The sequence below is a fragment of the Eptatretus burgeri genome, chromosome 11 (genome assembly GCF_056783735.1).
Source record: "Eptatretus burgeri isolate ZD-2024b chromosome 11, Ebu_testis_v1, whole genome shotgun sequence".
In the NCBI taxonomy this organism is placed as follows: Eukaryota; Metazoa; Chordata; class Myxini; order Myxiniformes; family Myxinidae; genus Eptatretus; species Eptatretus burgeri.
In genome coordinates, this window is record NC_140971.1 from 53974132 (window position 1) to 53997222 (window position 23091).

The following is a 23091-nucleotide window of genomic DNA, read 5'->3' on the forward strand; positions in this document are numbered from 1 at the left end:
CCCGATCTCTCCCAAAATCTAATCAAATGGTCCTCGGATAATAACCAATCATCCCACCAAATTTGCTGCGATTCAGTTCAATACTTTTGGAGTTATGCGAATAACAAACAAACAAACAAACACACATATTCACATAAATAAATAAATACACAGCGATCAAAACATAACCTTCGCAACAAAGTTTGCGAAGGTAATAAAAGATAAAGTCATCAGGAGGAACCTGGATAGGATTCATATTTCAGCTGCTTCTCCTCTACCCCCAAACCCATCCAGGCACAGCCAAGTGAGCCTTATTCAAAAATAATAATAAAATAACACATCAAAAAACGAAATAATTCTGGCTGCCAGACCATGTGTCCAATCAAGTTGAAACTTAAAACAGGTATTCCCCATCAATAGTCGATCCAAATTGTGATGTTTCACGTCGATTGATTAAAGGTCCCATGTCACTCAAAAGTACTGAAATTGCATATATATATATATATATATATATATATATATATATATATATATATATATATATATATATATATATATATATATATATATGTGTGTATGTATGTCCTGTAGGAGTTTTTCATTGTGATTTCTGATCTGACAATGTTTTTTCACAATACTCATTCTGTAAAATGTAAAATTAAAAAAACAAACCGCTTCGGGAACGCCCCTAAAAATTCTGCCAAAATCTACTGAACGACGCGCAACCCACATGACGTCATCTCCAGAACAACAAAAGCTGCACGTAAATTAATCGGGTTGGTGGTCTACGTGATTGTATTGGCTTTCTGTGTGTTCCCACATTCGATTGATCGACTCAAACGCTTCGTTCATTTCTGCTTTTAAAAAAATCAAACATTTGGTTTTGAATAATGGATGACATGGACTTTCATTTGTCTGGTAGTGACAGGGAGTGTGAGAGAAATGAAGGATTTTGGTCTGAATCAGATGGAGAATTGTCAGATAATGTAGTCGCGGGAGGTGAAGTTCAGGCAGCTGGAAATGGAATATGGCCTTACCAGTTCGTGCCCGAAGCAGGACAAGCAGAGGAAAATGGCGATGACATTCCCGGCATTCATGATAATCGGGAGGACATCGAAGGAAGACTTGGCAATAACAACTGGTTTGACTAAATCCTATTCGTAATTCAATAATGTAAATTCTACTTGCATATAATACTGCTCGATATCAGAAATATTTTAGTGAGGTGGCGTGACCAGCGCAGCGCAGCGGGCATGTTGCTCCACAGTGAATGAATCGCAAGCAAGGCCAGCCCATGTCATCGGCCATATCTCTCCGTGCATAAAACGAAGCAATCTTGCTGTCCAGATATGATGAAAACTTGTGTGCAGAACACACCTTGCGACACAATTATCTGGAGTAGTTCGATAAATCTCACGTTCTGTTGCATTTTTATTTATTTTATTCCTACTGTCATCATGTAGCGCCAGTAGAAAACAATGAAGAAAAGAGAATAATAAGAGAAAGCTACAGCACATCAGATTTATCGAACTAGTCGGACGAATGACGGATTTATCGGATGACATTGCTTTTGATGATGGGTACTGCATCAGGTTTTAGCCTCCTCAACTTCTTCAAACTGAACAGCGAATACAGCCCATGATCAAAGTCACTCTCTTCAAAATGGGCGCTGCAAATGACGCTCGTGTTGCTAGGGCCTTTCCAGTTTCCCCTCGTCAGCTTCACTTTAGATGTCCATATTCTCCGAAGATTCTCATCTTTTGGGAATACATGAAGGCTGACACCATCTTTGGTTGTATTGCTGCATCCTGCTACGATACATCTTGCAGGCATTTTCGAAAGTAAGGCTAAAACTCTTAAAAACTTTCGTGAAACAATCACAGGAATTGACGATCAGTGAGATAGCAAACACATGTGCACAATGCATTTGTACGTACTTTATACGGCACGCGACGTCTCATCAATCGACTCTGAGCGAGTCGCATTCTGGAGATGACGTCAACGGTCACGTGACCTGCGGTTTGCTGAACTCCACTATTTTGAGGGGCGGGGCATAGCAAGTTGTGAAACATACCCATCAGAGATGAGGAATCCCCCGCCATTGAAAAAGAAAAAAAATTAGGGCCTATTTTGCGATAATGTCATTTTTCAAGATGGATGCCTGGCGGCCATATTTGATGTTTGACATAGCCGAAATTCAATCGCAACTTACTTCGTTCCGTTACCGACATTTCCAGGAAGTTCAATCAGAAAAGAAAAAAATTAGAGCCTATATCGTGATAACGTGGTTTTTTTTTCAACATGGCTGCCTGGCGGCCATATTGGATGTCCGAGCAGGCCAAAACCATGTTGGTAAAAGTTTCCCAGGGGTGAGGAACATAGCCACCAAAAACAATTGAAATCAGATAAGCAGTTTTCCATTTATTACAAAAAACATTTTTCTCAAGATGCCCGCCCCAGTCGGCCATCTTGGATCCGGTCATGCCCAAAATCAAACGGGTTCTTCCTTTTCAGGTGTTACATGTGTGACCCTAATTTCAACTTGATATGGCAAACAGTTTATGAGTTATCGCACTCACAGCTATAAATGTTAACGCCCAGCCGGACGGACGGACGACCCGGGTGACAACAATATCCCCCTTCCGCCACGCGGCGGGAGATAAAAACACCACAAATGTTCAAAATATTGATCTGATTATCCCATTGTTGATTTTAAAAAAGAAACATAGGTGATTTCTTCACTAGGAAGGTCAAGTAAATATATAAATAACCAGAAAATTTTGAATTACATGGGACAATTAAGCGGTTCCAGCAAAAACAATATTTAATATTTTTCTTCAATCCAATATGGCTGCCAAACCATATGACCTCTGAATTATTCCTGAACAAATTTGTACACACAGGGCTTAGGGAACATTTATTTGAAGTTTTCCATTGATCTGCCTTGCCGTTCTGGAGAAGAAGTTTTTTTTGGTTTTAGGGTAAATCCAATATGGCTGTCTAACCATGTGATCTATGACATACTATGTGAGAACCTTTTGTTTCTCATGGATGGGTGGTCATGAGTTTCACCTCAATCTGTTCAGCCACTTCAGAGAAGAATATTTTTGAAGACTTAAAAAAAAAAATGTTTGGCTGCCAAATTCCGTGAACGATGATGTCATCAATATTTTTCTGTGGACCATTGTATCCCTCGATGACCCTCAAAAATTTGCATACTGATCAGATGTAGCATTCTACAGATGCAATTATGACATCATAACGAAGACACCTATGATGGCATTAAAAATAAATCAGGCTTATTCCCCATGAGAAGTGGTTGCTATGTACCAAGTTTCAATTTTTTCCTTGGTGCAGTTTCAGTGATACAGAGGTCCAACGTTTTTCTGTTTTTCCAACATGGCTGTCACACCATGTTACCTATGACATCATAATTATCATTACATCATTCTACGTGAGTAGTCGCACTTGCGGTGAAATTTCCAGCTCAATCTGACAAGCAGTTGTGGAGAAAAACATGAAAGTTCTGTGCAGACCAACAAGCAAACAAACAAACAAATGGACCCAAATGCAATTCCCTCTCCTTCGGCGAGGGTAAAAAATATCGATAGGTATTTACTTATATCTCCGTTAAATATTTTGTGGGTTATCCATACTTACTATTCATTGGTTACCTGGTTTTGTTATCCAGCCGTGACCAGGTGAGCATCCAGGTGTATTGCCCCATTGTTTATATGTTGCCTTTCAGCAGTCAGGACTCCCAACCTTCTTTATCCAAGGAATGACAATGAAAGAAAGCAGACTTACAAGATAAAACATGTCACTGTTTTCTTTTGAACACTCCCTGTGTTCAAGAAACAACTAATTAACACATGAGTGCAGGAAGCTGTGATAGAAACAAATAAGTGAGTTTTGTCAATACACAGGGCTCCTGTCGTGAAAGCTTACTTCTGACATGAGATTGCAAAATATTAAACTTAATGCATTTTCATAACAGGCATTGATTTTCATTGCACAAACATAAATGTAGACAAATTAAATCGCCATTGAACCCATCAAGCCCATGTTGACAAACATTAAAATGATTATATCATCAATGAAATCAGCCTGGTGTCGGCGCAGTGGTTAGGGCAGCGGCTTGGGATCCAAAAGGTCCTGAGTTCAAGCCCCGTTGGCCAACTGAATTAATACACCAGGGGGTTGACTCAGCCTGTCATCCTTCCGAGGTCGGCAAAATGAGTACCAGTATACTGGGCCGGTGTATACCCCAGTTAAAATAGGTGTACCAGATCCCCATGTCGCAAGAGGCGACCAGGGTTGCGTCAGGAAGGGCATCCGGCGTAAAACATGTGCCAAATCACTATGCGGATCATATGGATGATCCGCTGCGGTGACCCCTACCGGGAGCAGCCGAAAGAAGAAGAAGAATCATCATCAATGAAATCATTCCATGGAGATAAATCTCACTCCATGATCATGAGAAACACTCCTCTGAGGAAAGCAGCAGTCTGTGATGACATCATCAGTACAAAAACTTTGATTTAATTTAAATTTTGCAGACACCTCAAATTCATTCATCCATTCATGTTATATTTTGGAAAGAATATTTTTGTTCTCCTTTTAAACAAAACACATTATTTCTGTCTTTCTCTCTTGACACTTTTCACGATACAAGCTCTCCAGAGATGCTAACAAAATGATTTTTTCTCATCTGATGTTTCAGAAAAATAACCATAGTGGTAGCCCTCTCTTGAATCAGAACTTGTTCAGTAGTTGTTTGTGGAGACGAGGCATAATTGTCCCATTATTTCAAAATCGTTCATTTTACCACATACTATTATATTTCCACTTGTTCTTGTTCTTGTTATTGTTCTTGTTCTTTTGCACAAAGGGATAATTGCACTGGTTATTTTTTTTAACAGAACCTTTCTACTCATTTGATGTTAAGACGCCAATTTCTTCAAATGGCCGAAGGTACTCGAAACAGAAGACAACTTCAACAAATAAAGTATGCCTATTACAGTTATTGTTACTTCATATTGTGCCTCGGAAGTCCAGACCATGAAGAAAATGTTCTAAACTATGAACCAAATATCTGCATTCCTTTGAGCTGCGATGAAAAGGATCTATGATCCATCAAACAGTGAACGAATAAAAAGGATTCATGGGCAACCAAGCACATTCTGTATAATCTTTTTGAGATTGCAGTTTGACAATTATCATATGAAATACGCAATTTGGTGTGTGCCTGTCTATCTGTCTGACTATGATACATTCGATCATTACTTATCCAATCTCGATCAAACTTGACAGGAGGACTACGGGTCACACGACGGGGACTTCAATTGACCCCCTCCCCAAGGGGGTTATTCGCCTTGGGCGAAATCCGTGTTTAGGTGTATAGATAGCTGATCATGGCCTTTTCCCAAGGCCGCTTCTAATAACAAAAGTAACAAGAAAAAGAGCAATCCAATATTGCAGACCCTCGTCAGGACTTGTTTCATGTGGTGTATTTTGTGTGGTGTTTGTGTACTGGTGTGCTACGTATTTAATAAGACATAATTAACACTGCCACTTTATAACTGCTGGCAGTGATGACCGGGTACCAAGATACCCCATGTTTATGCAACCCCTCTTTGATTGGACACCTGACCCTGACACATGACGTTTTTTAAAAAAATGATTATTCAATTTAATGCAGAATGGGATGAAAATAAATTCAATTCAAATCAAATGGAAGACCAAATATAGGTCCAGTCCTGTATTGGAGTCATCAGAAGGAAAACAAACAAGCAAAATGAAAAGATGACATCATCAGGAGGAACCTGGAGAGGATTCATATTTCAGCTGCTACTACTCAACCCTCAAACCCATCCAGGCACAGCCAAGTGAGCCTTATTCTAAATAAAATAAAATACAAAAGAACCCAGAATTTTTTTTCTGGCTGCCAGGCCATGTGTCCGATCAAGTTAAAATTTAAAACATGTATTCCCCCATCATTATTAGATCATAATTGTGAAGTTTCACATCGACTGATGAAGCAATTCCAGAGAAAACATTATTTAATATTTGTCGTCAATCCAATATGGCTGCCAAACAATGTGACATATCAATTATTCCTTAACGAACTTGTACACCCAAGGCTTGGGGAACATTTTTGTGAAGTTTCCCCTCGATCTGTCCAGCCATTCTGGAGATGATTTGTTTTTATCAGTTTTACAGTAAATCCAATATGGCTGTCCAACCATGTGACCTATGACATCAGATGTGAGAACCCTTTGTTCTTCATCGATGGGTGTTCAAACATGCAAAGTTTCACCTCTATGTGTTCAGCTACTTCAGCGAAGAAGTTTGAAGGTTTTTTTTTTAACAACATGGCTGCCAAATCATGTGACCGATGATATCACCAAATTTTTTTCTGTGGACCATCCTGAGATAACCCTCAAAGATGTTCATACTGTGCAGATGTAGCGTTCCAATATGCAATGATGACATCATAACGAAGGCATCTATGACATCATAAAAAAATTCACACTCCCCATGAGGAGTACTTGCTCTTTGCCAAGTTTCAATTTTATCTTTGGTGCGGTTTCAGTGATACAGAGCTCCAAAGTTTTTCCGTTTTTCCAACATGGCTGCCACGCCATGTGACCTACGACATCATAATTATCATTAGAACATTCCACATGAGTAGTCACACCAATAGTGAAAATTTCCTCTCAATCCCACAAGCGGTTGCGCAAAAAAACTCCGCAACCAGTTTGTTTGTTTGTCCGCATGAAAGTTCTGTGCGGACAAACAGACAAAAAAAAAACAAAATTTCCCAAACGCAATTCCCTCTCCTTCAGTGAGGGTAATAACAACACCAATTATAATCGCATAATTTTAATGTGATAACAAAGCAATATTTATGCTGTACTCATAATATGTTCTCTCTCCAAGGGGTGCTTCCCCCTTGGACAAATGCCATGTTAACGTGTATAAATAGCTTATTTTGGAGTTTTCTGGAGCACTTCTACTGGAAGTAAAAATATTACAAACTACAAACATGTATGATTAACTTTTTTAACAAACATTCACGACTGCTGTTTAACACTAAACTGAAAGGGAGAAAACTTGATGTTATTGAGGCATTACATCCCCTATAGACTCACAGACCCGAGCCTAGGTCTACTGTAAGCTAAACACCACTGAGAAAGGATATAATAACATGACTTAGAGACAAAGAAAAACCAATATAAGTCTTTTTCTAGTGTACTCACTCTACCTGTGGCAATTTTTAATGATTGATTCCTTCCACATCTGAAATATGATGTTTCACAAAATATTGAATCTTCACCCCCTGTATTACCCCTTTGAGGTTAGATCTGCTATTTCTCCTATTTACTACATTCCCTCTATCCCTCCCCCCCCCCGCCCCTCTAGGTTGGCAGAAGGAACTCAGCTCCTCATCTAGTAATTGAAGGTTTAAATCCACACCTGGTCGGCTCCCCCTCCTTTATTGGATGACAATGTCAAGCCAGTGAATTTAATGCAAACAACAGCATGACTCCTTCATTATTTATCAGGGTCTGTTTGTTGCATGAGGATATGGAGATACTACGAGAGTAGTGCTTTGATGAGAACTGCCGTGTCATTTACTTCAACCCAAGATTGAGTGCCCTCTTGATATACACAAGGATAGAGGCTCATGGAGGAGTGAAAGGCCAAGTGTCAGCAGGCTTAAAAATTACCATCGGGTATAGGGGGTGGACAAATACGAGGTACATGGAGGAAAGAAGGATTGCATAATACAAAAACAATAAACCAGAAAGTAACAGAATGGGAAAGAATCAGCATGTGTGGAAGAGATAATGGATGTGCATGGATAAGCTCATGAGGTAGTGATAGGCAAAGTATTTGAAAGACTGACGTGAAGAGGATGAGACAACAGGCACAGGGAAATTATTCCACAATCAGGTGAATAAGGAGACAAATTAATGCAGGTGGGCAACCACCCTACTCTTTGAGAGGGTGAGCAGGTGAGGGAGAGGTGCTGATGTATTGTTGCACAGTTTCAATTGAAAGCTTACATGTATTAACCATCAGGAATTAGGGGAGCAGATTGGAGATTCATTATTAGCCCACTTTTTCCCAATGGACAAAAATTGATCTTCCAAGTGAAGACACTCCAAAGTGAATGCATGGTAGTAAGTCGTTTCAAATCCAATGTGGTCAATAGTTTCGACATCATTGTTTGCAGTCTGCTGCAACACCACCAACATAGAATGAAGAATTAAAATGCAATTCTTGTCGGAGACAAGGATCATACATGGAAGTTTAATGCAAGAGAAGACCTGTTGGCAGGTCGTGCCTGCGCTACATCAACACCAGACAAATTGCATAGTTGGAATTGAAAGACGTTGGATGTTCTCGTCATCTTCTCATTATGAGCAAAGTTTGCAATCCTCGATATTGAACAGTGACAAAGAAAATTAATGTTCTTGTTCTTGAAAAATGTCTTCAAGAGCAAAGTATGCAATCCTCGATATTGAACATTGCCAAAGGAACAAATATACTTGAGTTATCGATAGTTTTTCCTCATAGAAATCACAAGAGGTTACAATTTGCCACGTGAATAAGAGTTCCACAGAATAGAACAAGAAAGCTAATCCGATATCAGCCTTTATCACAAACATTTCCACACTGATTGGCACAATTTCACAAGGTGATCCATTTGTCCGGAAAGCTGGAAAGCTTTATCGAAGTGGAAACGGCAGTCAGGCTGCAGATTGGGGAAAAGTGAGCATTGACTGGATGGATCCCGACATCACTTTTCATCAGAGTTTGTGACAATCACTACCATTCAGCTCTGCACTTATGAACAATACAGCAATCTAATTCTCACAGTTCTCATTACAACAGCACTCTGAATTGGCAACCGTCACCTTATGTTCTTCTGTTCACACCACTGTCAAGGACGTGAGGTTGGAAGTGAACCCTCAGCATGGAGCAGACAAGCTATTTATATGGTGTTCCGATTTATGAGTTCATTTGCCACGTTTTGAGTCCACACTTTTGAGATGATGGTGAATGGAATTGAAATAGGTGTATTTCACCGTATTTACGAGCACGAAATAAACTTTCCCTTTACATGTCTGTAAAATATTATACCATGAACGAATTACCCAAGGTTATACATTTACCACCGGTTAAAATAACAGGAATTTAACTAGTAATCATTTCTTTCTGTGATGTTTAACAATGCCTAACTGAATGGTTTATTACGCCTTGCAATTTGTCTTTTTCCTTGTCCTGTGTTGGCTGTGCGTATGCAATGGGAAATCAACATGGTGAGGGTGTAAAAAAAAATGTGTCAAAGAGGTTAAGAAACAAAATGCTGGTTTGTTTCAACAAATAAAGAAACTTCCCAGAAAATTAAAATGTATTGATTAGCTCAAAATGCACTTCCACAAACTTTCTCATTTATTAATCATGGTCAAGCACACCTGCACATTGTCTGTGTCGTTGCTTTCTCGGCCACCGAATGAAGTACGTTGCCACACACACAAAAATAACGATTTTTAATCGTTAGTGTTTGTTGATTACAAGACTTTGTCATTTGGTGCCATCTTTGCCAATGAAAGGGCTCATTCTGCAGTCATTTTTGCCTTAATGTGAAATTATATGCCAGAGTGAAGATTATAATATGCATTAAGCCACTGGGCCGATCTACTGTTGGTCTCGCTGTATAATTTTCAGTCCATTGTTTTAAAAAGTTGAACTACATTTTATGCTAATTGCCCTGGAATAAGATCCGTTCTGTGAGCGTGACCACAATGACAACTATAACAGCACGAGGTAGAGCGAATACCTCCACACACCTGAAAGGTTTATGTTTTGTATCCCACAGATAGGCCGAATCTGCATCTCTACCTGAACAGAAATCTAATCTGCTTGTTCTTGTCATCTACCCAAATCATCCACCAAGTTTCTTAATAATCTGTCCACCACTTTTTGAAAAATTTTGCTACATATATAGCATTTCGCCTAATCTTTCAATGGTGAAGAGTCACTTAATAAAGGATAGTATCCGAATCCGGATCTTCATCAAAATCTAATCAACTCGTCCTTGTGACACAACCAACCAGTCCGCCAAATTTCGTCCAACTCCGTGCCTAACATTTTGAGATATCCTGCTGACAGACAGACAGACAGACAGGGGTGAAAATATAACCTCCATCCACCTTTGGTGGAGGAGGTAACTAGAACAGCACTCATTGGAGCACATACTGTACATCCGCCAGGCTGAACAGTTTACATTTCACTTACTACAAAATATTCTAGTATCCAGAGCCGGATATAAACAATATGCTCCATAGTTTTGATTGATGAACTAATTCAGTGACCCAATAATATGCAAATTCTGTTCAAACTAGCAGAGTACCTACGATCTGGGTGGCTGGAGATTGCGCATTACAGCATTACATGCTGAAAAAGGTTTGGCTGTGTATTGCAAGAAGACTATAGAGGTTTTTGTGGTGTATGTCTAAAGGGGTATAACGGGTCTGCATGTTTAAACGGTGTAAAGATCTAAAGAGTCCAAGTATTTAAAAGGGTCTATCGAGCTCTATGAGGGTCTTAAGGGGTTGAAAAAGGCTAAACAGTTCTAAATGTAATAAATGTTCAAAGGGTCTAAAAGGTACATTCCATTCGTCCGTAATTAATTGATGTACTCACAAGGTCCAATAACAAGTAATTAATAGATGTACTCACATTCAAGCAATACGTAATTAATAGACATACACAGGGGTCGGCCATGACTTCACCTCAAGAAGGGTTCACCCATGTTTTTCAGTTTTATATAAAGTCGACATCGATATCAAGTGAATCAATCAGTTGAAAATTGTCGATTTATGTCCTTGACCTTTTGACTTATGGACCTCAAAAACAATAGCCTTTTAGCTTGTCACCATCTCAACCAGGCGGTGAAGTTTCGTAAAGATAGGAGTAAAAAATAGCACCGCCTGTCCTGAAGCTCATCTGGATCAGAAGCAACAGTCACGAAAACCCCCGCAGACCTCAGACCTCCTGGGACCCTCGATTTTTTTAATGCCATGAGCAAATTTTGGTACATCAAGGGTGATGAAGGTTGTAGTCAAGTTTCAATGAAATTCTGTGTGTAGTTTGGAGAAGAGAGAAAATACCTATTTTGGGGGTCAGAAACTCCCCCGTAGACTCCTTTAATGAGTGCCGATTTTGATTCGGTCAACACACTTTGGTACATAATGTTATTGTCAAGATTCATTAAAATCGTTTGTGTCATTTAGGAGAAGAGAGGAAATACCTATTTTGGGGGATTAACCCACCCCCCCCCCCATATACACCCTTAATGAGCACAGATTTTGATGCGGGCGATAAACTTTAGTACATCACTGGTGATGAAGGTTGTGGTCAAGTTTCATCAAAATTGTGTTTGTAGTTTTGGATAAGATGGAAATACATATTTTGGGGGGTCAAAGAACCCCCATAGACCCCCATGATAAGCACATGTTTTGATGTGGTTAATACACCTTCATTAGGCATCATATATGAAGCTTGGGGCCAAGTTTCATCAAAATCGTGTGTTTGGTTCAATCGACAATGAATGAAGTGTTTAGAGACTCACAAACTCACTCACTCACCTTCGTACACTACTCGATCACATAAGCTCACCAGAAGAAAGACCAGGTGAGATAAAAATGTGACCTGTACGTGATTGACATACAAACAATCAAACAAACAAGAAAGATGTCATGCATGGCACGATACTTGCAAAATCCATAAAATAAATTTGCCCTCCAAAATAATGAGAGAGTTGAATTCAGTAACCTGATATGCAAATCCTCTTCAAATTACAAGTCAATGGGATGAAAATTGAGGATTTTAGAAATCTCAACTAACTTGTTGACCTTTGGCCTATGTTAACTTTTTGGTCGATGTTGACCTCAAAAATAATTGGCTGGTTTAATTCAGTGACGTGAAATATAAATCCTCTTCAAAATTTCAACTCAATCGGATTGAAATGGTGGATTTAAAAAAATTGACAAAGTTGTAAACCTTTTGACCTCCAAAAATAGGCTTCTTGCATATATGGTGAACTCTAGCATGTGGTGAAGTTTCGTGAAGATTGGTTTAAAATTGCAACCTTAAGGGTTTAGACGATAAACAAACAAACAAACAAACAAACAGACAAGCCAGTAGGCGACATGGGTGGTGGCGACGTAATTGCATACTAGTCATACAGTTTTTGACGGATCGGGCTGAAAATTTTTGACAAAGACGTTGATTATAGTGCGCATAAAAGCCTGGAAGCCCATTTTTGATTTTCGAAAAAATATATATTTTTAAGATTTTTCAAAAATTTCAAAGGCCCGTTGCTAGGCAACGGTGGTGTCCATAGCAACGGTGCTAAAAAGCATAGAACTAGATAGATCCTGGTATGAACCTACCTGTCAAGTTTCATCAAAATTGGTTGACTCCTCTGGCCTCCAGAGCTGTCCATTACATACAAACAAACATACAAACATACATACTGTACATACAGACAGACGGAAAAAGTTAAAATAAGGGTATTCTAGTGACCACCCAACAAACAAAATAATGCACAAGACCAATGAATATGCTTGAAAAATCTTCGATTTTCACAACTAATAACAGACCAAACCAACCAATACATTCACAAATCTTCGATTTCATACATTGCAAACATCCAATCATTTCAATATGTGTGGGTGGGGTTAGATATAAATATGTGTAGTTGGGTGGGGTTCGAGTCCAGATACCTTCACTGTGCTAGTATGTATATATATATATATATATATATATATATATATATATATATATATATATATATATATATATATATATATATATATTTATATATATATATATATATATATATATATATATATATATATATATATATATATAGCTCTTTCTAACCACTGACTCACTGACGGAATATTAAAGATTGATAACTTCCGGGTGACATAGAAAGCTGAAATTTTGCATGCTGAAGGATATCGAAGCCAGTACACCGGAAAAAAAATCACAGAATCGTCGGACAACATCAATAAATGAAAATAAATAAATAAAAAAAACATGAAAAAAATACAGGTAAGTGACCCATTCCACCAAAGAATGGTGAAGCACGGTAATTTTGTGTGCCAATGGACATCGAAGCTGATATACCAAGAAAAAAATCACATAATCGTCGGAAAGCATCCATCAATGAAAGTATAAGTAAATGAAAATAAATAAATGAAAAATCAAATGCAGGTGAGCGACCCGAGAAAATGGGGAAACACCGTGTGTATGCTTACACAATGTGTCAGTGCACACCACTAATGTGTTACGTGTGTGTGAGTGAGTGAGTGAGTGAGTGAGTGAGTGAGTGAGTGAGTGAGTGAGTGAGTGAGTGAGTGTGTGTGTGTGTGTGTGTGTGTGTGTGTGTGTGTTTTTTTTGAACTTTTGAACCAGACAGATTATATTCATAAAGCCAAAATTCTCGTGAATGATGAGAATACGCATCACAAAGTCGAGAACCCAACCAAGACCATCGAACAACAGGTCAATAAGGTGCTGTGTGACCTCTGAGGGTGAGACCTCTTGGTAGAAGAGGAACGCCAGACAATGGAGCCAGTGGACTCTGTAATACCAAAGTTCTACGGGGTAACCAAGGTGCACAAAGACGGAATACCACTCTGACCTCTTGTAGCCCTAAGAGGTGCCCCCACCTAAAAACTTGTTGAAGGGCTCTTCTGTCACCTGTAGCATTTGGCATCGGATTCACTTCACATGGTCCACAACGTTGAGATGAACCTCTCACATATCAAAGATGTCCGCATTGAAGTTGACAAGATCATGGTGTCTTTTGACATCATGGTCCTAGTCACCTTCTTCCCTGTTAACCGACTTTGAAGGTTTTAAAGGCTTGAAGACTTTGAAGGTTTTTAACTTTCGAGTGAGAATGTTGATACAGCAGAATTCATATATTGTGCAAAGGGTATGAACAATGAAGTGGCCAAGGACTTCCATGAAGATGACATTGTGGAGTGGATTAATTGCGACAGTGAAGCACCTGTGGTCTTGCCAGATGACGGATGAAGAGAATGTTGACATGGTGATTAACCACAATGAAGAAAATAGACGACATTGAAAGTGACAGTGAAGTAAAAAAAAAAAAAAATCAGACAATGACCATTGATCTGCGAATTAAACTTGGAGAACAGTATGTAAGCTTTGTACAAGGAATGAATGTTATCTCTCAACAAGAAATACCATAATGAATATTTACCTTACCCAAGGGAAACTAATGAAGGAGAAACCGAACTTCATCAATCCATCCATCCATCGGAACCATACTCTGCGCAGAGCATTGGTGCTGCCTAAGCAGCCTCCTTGGCTATTGGGAGCAGTCCTGGATGGGTCACTACTCCGACACAGGATACCAGAAAGCTGGCACTCATTTTGCCGACCTCGGAAGGATGATAGGCAGAGTCAACCCCACCTGGTATTAATTCAACAGCCGAGTGGGATTTGAGCTCAGGATCCTAGGATCCCAAGCCCACCACCTTAACCATTAAGCCAACACCAGGCATATGAACTTCATGAAACAAGTTATTATTTAAGAAATGTTTAAGAGGGCAACAAAGCATTGCAAACAAACTGTAAGTGGTCATTAAACCTCTTCACAAAGCCTACGTGTCCTCCCCTAACCCTTCTTCCTCCCCACATCCTTTATTTTTCCAACTCTCCCTCTATTTGGTCCTTCAACTCTGCTTTTGGTGTCCCCCCCCCCCCCACCGGCCCTGCTCTCTTACTGTTACTTTTGTTCTGTTGCAAACTGATCCATTCAGTGCAAAAGCTCTTCAACGAGCCTTGACTTCGTACACAAAAAATTAAATAACAAAACAAGCAGTCATAGACTGGTACTGACGAAATCGTCAACTTGACCTCTGACCTTGTCTAATAAAAGCTGTCTCTCGAGAAGGTAGCGACACAAACCAGAAGTTTCTACAATGATTCTGTACCAAACCATCAAAAATCGAATGTTTGACCTCACTGTGACCTGACCTTTGACCGATTTTGACCAAAATCTAATCAGCGCGAGCCATCACCCTCCTGAATCACGTGGTGTGATTTGACATTGGTAGCTTCTTCCGTTCTCGAGTTATCATGTTTTGGATGTTTGACCTCACTGTGACCTTGACCTTTGACCGATTTTGACCAAAATCTAATCAGCGCTAGCCATCACCCTCCTGAATCAGGTAGTGTAATTTGACATTGGTAGCTTCTTCCGTTCTCGAGTTATCGTGCCTACAAACAAACAAACACACACACAAACAAACACACAAACAGATGACGGAAGTCATCAATATACTTACGAAATCTAAAGATTTCATAAGTAATAAAAAGTTTCATTTTCTAAAATCCGAAAATGCTAAGGAGTCACGTGACCTCTCAAAATGTGCTAATCGCTAATTATGGACGGAGGGGGGGAAGCAGTGGGGTGGGAGTCTGGAGGGAGGGGGGAGGAAGAGGTGGGGTGGGAGTCCAGAGGGAAACGGGAGGTGGGGTGAGAGTCCACAGGGAAAGGGGGGGGGGATGGGAGAATGCAGGGGAAGTGGTTCGGTACCTTTGCTTGTACATATGTATTGTAGAAAATTGATGCATCAAATTATCTATTACATATTGAAGAATCTCATTTATTGAGGAAAAGTTTGCATGTTACGAAGTGAAAAATTATGTAATGAAAGTCGTTCCAAAGTAAAATGTTTAACCTTCAGTTTGAATGAAACCAATAAAATTTGAAGAAAACCCTGATTTGCCATTATTACAAACGACCAGAAATAGAACAGGGATGGATCAGTGTTTTGGGCTTGCAGGACATAACCTATAGGTTCGTGCTCTTGCCTTTGAGCTGTCTCGCGTGGGTTTGAATCTCGGCCCAGATAGAAATTGTCATGCTGGTGTTTCACGACATTAAGCCGAAGTCTGTCTTCCAGCACCCAGAGCATTGGTAGACGTTAAAGATCCGATGGTATCTCTTGTGAGTAGGTGAGTTAGGACTAGCACCCTGATCAAATTATAAATTCCTGCCACGTTCGTCAGGCTTGGTCAACCTGTTTATGAAAGCCTTAGCCGAATAACCATCCATGGCTGACCCCATAAGAAGGTAGGAACAACAATTGAGACCCTTAAATAAGTGGTGGTGCTAGTAGTAGAATTAGTATTACTGTATTAGTTTTACTATACATTCTTCAACTCGTTAAACTTCGAAAGTATTAACATTATAAATATTTCCACCAAAGAACTTTGCCATTACAGTCGGCCCAATTTGAGCGTTCATTTAAACCTGCAATGTTTTGAAAACAAAAACTTTGCTTGCGCCTGGAAATGTTTTGGAAAACACAATATAATCAAGAAAAGCAAGATAATTTGGCCCAACAAACTACGGAATTCATATTTTCAGGGCAGCTTGAAATTCCAGGAAGTTACTTACCGCATTATTACACCAAAAAGGCTCAAAATTTCGGCGCAATTTTGCCGAAGCAATTCTTCATCAGCAGATGTAATGAAACCTTTCTTTCTCAGACAGACTGTAATGGTCAACCTCCAAACTTTAGTGTGCATCTTTGCTTGACAGAGAAAATGAAAGCCATTAACCTGCTATCTGAGTGTCTGATTTAACGCCAAAGGCGTAGAGGGCAGCCTGCCCTATTCCAAAGGGCCTGAATATCTTCCAAGCACACAGTCCATGCCATTGAATGAATTTCGCTTGCAGATATCCTCAATGCGTCTGCCCATTGCGTGCCATTCCTCACCGTCGGATGGTTTCATCGAGTATGCGGCGATGTCTCCATCAGTGGTTTCAATAGCCGGGACTTCTCAAAATGGGAAAAAAATATATATTATTTTGCTCTCTGTTTTAAAGGCCAATTTTACCAACCATCACGCAGATTGATGCTGCCTGACGGACAGCTCTTCCAAGCGCGAAGACGCATAGACTTCTTCCTTGCATTTCACCTTGGGAATTCATCTCTCCCTCGCTGAGGGCATCCTTCTGCCTGGGGCCTCTGTGCTGTGCAAAGGCTGGTAACGTGCGCTCAAAATCTCATCATCTCATGGCATGCTTCAGGGTGGAGGGGGAGGGAGTGAGAGAACCTCCACGCTCCCATGGCACGGTTGTGCTGAATTATTTAACTGCTTTGTGCAGAGTGTAAAAAAGAAGAAGGCGTAAGATCTATCTAGAGAACAATGGTTTGGAGTTCATCGTTCAAAGCAGACTTCCATCGTGTTGTGAATATTCTTTGTGCCCTTCTGATCTTCTTTCATGGAGCAGAGTAAAAAATAGATTTCCTGAAGTTGAAAGAGAGAGAGTCAGCAATCGTTTCAAAGGTTTCAAGTTGTTTCAAGGCACAGGTGGCCTCAAACTGAGTCAGAGTTTCCACGCTTCATATGTAGTGGTGTGCTGTTGTGATGAAATTGAGACAAAACAGTACAATATTCCAAGTTATATCAAAATGATGTGAATCTTCAAGTGTTTATAAACTGTGCATGTTCCAACATGTGTCAGCTCACACCTGAAACATTTTGGAGCGATTTTCTCTTCCTTCCCGTCTTCCTCATCCACTCCTTCTGGCATTCATTTTTGGCTCGTTCTTCTGATCAGCTGTTTTCAATCGCATTCAAATTTTACATATTTATCAATCATTTTCACAAAAGAGTTTGGTTAGCTGGAAAGGTTTAAAGAAAATCCACTGGGCCATGCTGAGTCGCTCTGCAAGGCTGTAACTGACAGACTGATGAGAATAACTTATCCTTTGTCTATTATTTCAGGATATCAAGGAAGGTGACACCAACCGGGCGTCGTGGCGTGCGCCTGTAATCCGGCTACTCGGAGGCTTGGGTTGGAGGATCGCTTGAGGGCGGGAGCTCTGCACTGGGCCACGCTATGAGATGGTGTAGGGCAGCCCGGAATCATGGCGAAACCCAATCCATATCCCTGTGTCATAAGAGGCGACCATCGTTGCCGTCAGGAAGGGCATCCGGCGTAAAACCTGTGCCAAATCATTATGCGGATCATAACGGATGATCCACTGTGGCGACCTCCAACGGGAGCAGCCGAAAGACGAACAACAACAACAACAACATCAAGGAAGGTGACACCCACTTAAAGTGAGCTGTTTTGCTGTCCGGACACCTCTAAATCTGAACATAAGCCGTGATCTCAAGTGTGTTGTAATCTCGTTTCGTCCTGCTTGCCCCTTCTCAATAAGATCTCGAGTTACAGCATATTTGAGCCACATGTAGTGGGCAATGTGGGACGCACTTATGGAATGAAAAGATTTTGGCTAGAACACAACTATATCTCACTTTCATGTTGGTATACTGTGCTCACTTTTGAGCTGAGATGGACTCATCTCATTGCAAAATCAGATCCAAGTATAACTGCCGTCTGATGCAAAAGGTCCTGAATCACAGCAGATGTGGCAGGATTGCCGAGATGGTATGTGCTCCTCCACCCACCACCCCCCCCCTCCATTGAGCTATATGACCCACTAATGATGTTGTACTTGACTTAAAGACTACTGTCCCACTTGCATTTAGATTGTGGACAGTGAAAATTCTATGATATAATTCAAAAGGAGGAAACAATTGCGTGCCAGTACCAAAGCCACATTTCCCGTTTGTGGTTAGTAGTATAGTGAGTACATGAGAGTATCACACAGAACTGGTGGGCCAAATGTTCATTGCCTGTGCCGATTTTCCTTGTACTTCCTTGTATCAAAGTACTGTCCTTTCAGAAAGAACATTAAACTGGCTTTCTCATTTGCATTATATACAGTACAAGGAGGCATTCAAAACATTCTCAGAATGAGTTCTTCATTGGCATCCTAGAGCTCGGAATTTTTTCTTATCATTATAAAGTGACTTCTATTCCTCTATGCCAATAGTTTCATTAATCTGATTACTTGTTGTTTCAAAGTATAATCTAGATTCTTATACAATAAAAATAACAACCCTGCTCCTAGGTCCACGTACATACACACAGATATACCAAGCAATGATAATAAAGGACTCCGATGTCCATTCGGGAATGGCTCAAGGCAGGACAGAGTGGTGTGGAGATTGCGGCTGAGAAAATGTCCCCGGAAAAAGAGACAAAGGCAAGAGTTTCCCATTGGCAGTGGAGGCAAAATCCAAGATTAAGTCCACCAGCAGAGGAGATGTGAAGCAAGAGAGTAAAATGGCACTTTTTCAATGCCAAAATACTCACCCCACCCCACCCCACCCCTTCTAACCCTACATCGAACCTTGGTCCTCACCTGATGTGGCATGGCCTGTAATGCGCTGGTCCTCTGCCGCTGACCCAATCAGTCGACAGCCCATGGCTCCACTCAATAGTGGCACTCAACCTTGCCAACGGGCTGACCAGCAGCACACCTTGTTGCTGCTGTGATGGGAGGGCCCTGCAATGGGTGCCCCAGGTGACGACATCACTGGCACCGGTGATGGCGTCAGCCACAGGATCGTGCCAATGTTGGATGGGGGGGGATGGGGGATAAGGAGGGCACTCTCCCATGTTGCCACATTCGACCTCATTAAAATGTCTTTTCAGGGATCCCTTATTCTCTTCACTTGTGTCTTGCTGGTTCAGGTGGGGAGGACAGATCACATGACACTTTAAGATAGCTGACCTTCTACAGGTCACAACATTGCTTCCTTGCAGCATACATAAACAGGACCAACTCAATCTAAACGAGAAATTCTTAATACAGGGGAAAAATGAACTATTCTATGTGAGCACTGTCTGTGCAAAGGCCTTTCCCTTTGATAATGGCCCTGAACCTGAGAAACATTTCATATATGTATATATATATATATATATATATATATATATATATATATATATATATATATATATATATATATATATATATATATATATATATATTTAATGACACACCCTACCGTTCCAACCAAAGCAAGCTGAATAAAGCAAGCAAGAAAAGCTACACAAGATAAGCCCTTTGCTCTTTCAAATCCTACCTGGGTTCACCTGCAGCTGCTGACATTCCCCATATGCATTCAGAGACACATAGGATTTTCCGCAGACAGATATTTCTTTTGTTTATGTGGGATAGATGACCTTCCTTTCATGTCGAGGGCCTTTGGGAGGAATATGCATCATTTGTTAGAATGTTTGATTTTTCACTACTCTATCCATATATCGATCCATCTTTGTTCCCTCTATGGCTCCACCTACCCATCCATCGCCAGTCCCTCACCATGTTCACCTTTCGAGCTGTTGCTCCTCGTGGCCATCCTCCTTATCCTGCTATTTGCCCTTCAAACCTCCTCCTCCCTGTTTTTCCATTCCCATCACTAATTACCTCTTGTCACGAGCCCACACATCAAACACCTGTTGGTTCGAAACAATGAACCAGAATTTACCGTTTGATTCACACGAAGGATTCTTAAGCGGGTGCTTGAACACCTGGAAAGTAAATAAAATTGTTCTTTCAATTTATTCAAAAATCCCATTTGGACACAATGGAGGTAATGATTAGCCCTGCAGTGGTCTCTTGATTCTTTTGTTTACTTGTTAAACACACTTCTAGCTGCAGGATCAGAAACCAGCATCTGTTGCAGCTGACGTCATAACCCAGCTGACGTCAGTCATGTGCATGTCGTGTGTGTTCGACGTCATCGTTCAACGAAGAAAAGAATACCACATCCTCTCTCGGTGTTGTAAGAGGCACATTAGCTCAACCTCCATAGCAGGAGGATGTGAAACCGAATGGGATCGGTTGCAGAGGGCAGCTGAACCTCTGTGCAGAACAACCAAAGAAAGCTTCATAAAGCAACCAAGAAAAGCTACACAAGATGAGCTGTTTGCAATTTCAAACCCTACCTGGATTCCTCTACAGCAGCAGACATTCACAAGTAACACATACCGTACATGAGAATCCCAATGCTACACCTCCAATGTTCCACCACCAGTTTCATTGTTTATTGGCAAGTTGTCAGCAATAGCACAGAGAGAAATGCACACCGAGGTTCCTAAACTTGTACCATGTGCAAAGCCCAACCATGTCTCTCACCTGCAATTGGAGGGAATAATCAGCTCTCACCTTATCAATTATCCCGAGCTGCAGCTCGGACTTTATGTTGAACAACACCATGCCCTTCTCATCAGAGAAAGCTGCATAAAGCAACCAAGAAAAGATGCACATGGCATATAAGCCCTTCAAAAAGCTACACAACGTAGCTATTGGGTGAAAGATGCTATTGGGCCTTGATAATTATACAAGTATGATGGCTGTGATCACCATTCCGTTATAATTATAATCCACATTATAATGAACAACCCCCTGTTCTTCCAGCTAGAAGAAGAGAGAGGAAAACCAAAGGTGTGTCAAATAAAGGACATTGACCAGCTGAATGCCGACTTCCACCGACAAGGTAAGAAGGACAAAGAGAAGGATTTAAAGAGCATGCAAAGGTAGAAAGTGAGAACAGAGTGGGAATAACAAGAGATCTTTTTCAAAAGATCAGAGAGATCACAGGAAAGTTTATTTCTCGGATCGGGGTCCGAAGGAGTAGAACAGGAAAAGATCTGACAGAAGAAACACATGTGATATAAAGATGGAAGCACTCTACTGAAACTCCATACAAATGAGATAGCAATATGATGACAACCTTTGAATGAAGAAAATATGAGCAATAACAAATAGTTATATAATATGAGGTACATAGAGCCCTGAAAGAGCTGGCAAATGGAAAAGCAACAGGTGCCGAAAGAATTTCCAATGTCACTATAATGTACTTCAGGAGGAGACAATTAAAATTTTAATGGCGATCTGTGCACAGATCCGGAGCAGGATGGTGTGGCCTAAAAGGTGGAAGCAGTCAGTCGACATACCATGTGTCATACAAAGTCCTTCCTTGGCACACCTGAACTCCTATCCACCTGCAAGGCCTTAATCTTCAGCTTGGTGGAGTACTGTTCTCCCCTCTTGGCTGGCTCCCCTGCCTCGTATCTTGCTCGGCTTGATGCCGTGGAAACCAAGCTGTAATCTCTGACGATGAAGCTGAGTTTATGGGCCTATCACTTTGTCATCGCAGACAGGTTGGTGGTCTCTCTGTCTTCTACCACCTTTCTGGTCCTGCACCCTCTGCTCTTTCCATGGACCCCCCCACCCCAGCTTTCTGCAGAGCACATATGGTCCACCATCAACCCCATTCTGGTGAACCTACCTAAATCTAGGATCAATACTCACCTCCACTCATTTGTTCCTCTTTTTCCCCACCTGTGGAACCAACTTCCACATTTTCTTCAATCTCATTCTTCCCTCCAGGTCTTCAACACAGCTGCTCACCACCATCTCAACTCTGGTCCCCAATCCTAAAAAAATGATCTTTTCTACCCTCGTTAACCCCTCTCCCCCTCCAATCCCTCCTCCATTCATATTCCCAGTTTCCCTTCCATAGAGTTTCCTTCTGGATCCATATTGTCCACTCCATGCATCCTCTCCTGCCCCCCATTGCTCCCCACACCCTTTTATTGTCCAAGTATCCCTCTATCTTGGCTTTCTACTGCGTTATTTGTGTCCCCCCCCTTTCCTGTTCCTTTTGTATGTGTTGACTGTTTCTTTTGCGTCTTGTTATGTCCTGATCCATTCAGTGTACGAGCTCTTCTACAAGCCTCGACTGTGCGTACAAAAAAAAAGAAAAAAGGGTGATGAAAGAGAATGCTTCAATAACCGATCCATTGCCTTGATTTCAGATGCAAGCAAGATTTCACAAAATATCAATAAAAGGACCATGATACATCAATGTGTGCACCATCCCTTGGATACACATTGAAAACAGGTGTCACATCTCCTCAAATTAGTTGGTGGACATTAAAGAACCCACGGTGTCCTTCGGGAAGATTTGGTGACTTATCAACGGCAACCTGGATAAATTCCACACGCCAGCCTGTATTGAAAGTGGTCTGGTGTTCTTGGAGACATCGTGTTACACTGCTTGCTATACCAGTCTGATCTAATTGACTGTGAGTGTTGGTGTTCAAGTGGAGGC

The 23091-nt window shown here is 40.8% G+C and overlaps 1 protein-coding gene and 1 pseudogene across 1 annotated transcript in view; one reads left to right on the forward strand and one right to left on the reverse strand.

The window, feature by feature from the left end:
* The window catches only part of SLC31A2 (solute carrier family 31 member 2), a 196703-nt gene that overhangs the window by 30507 nt on the left and 143105 nt on the right, over positions 1 to 23091 (reverse strand). The gene's annotated exons all lie outside the window — the stretch shown is intronic.
* Positions 17864 to 18004, forward strand: LOC147017094 (signal recognition particle RNA; annotated as a pseudogene).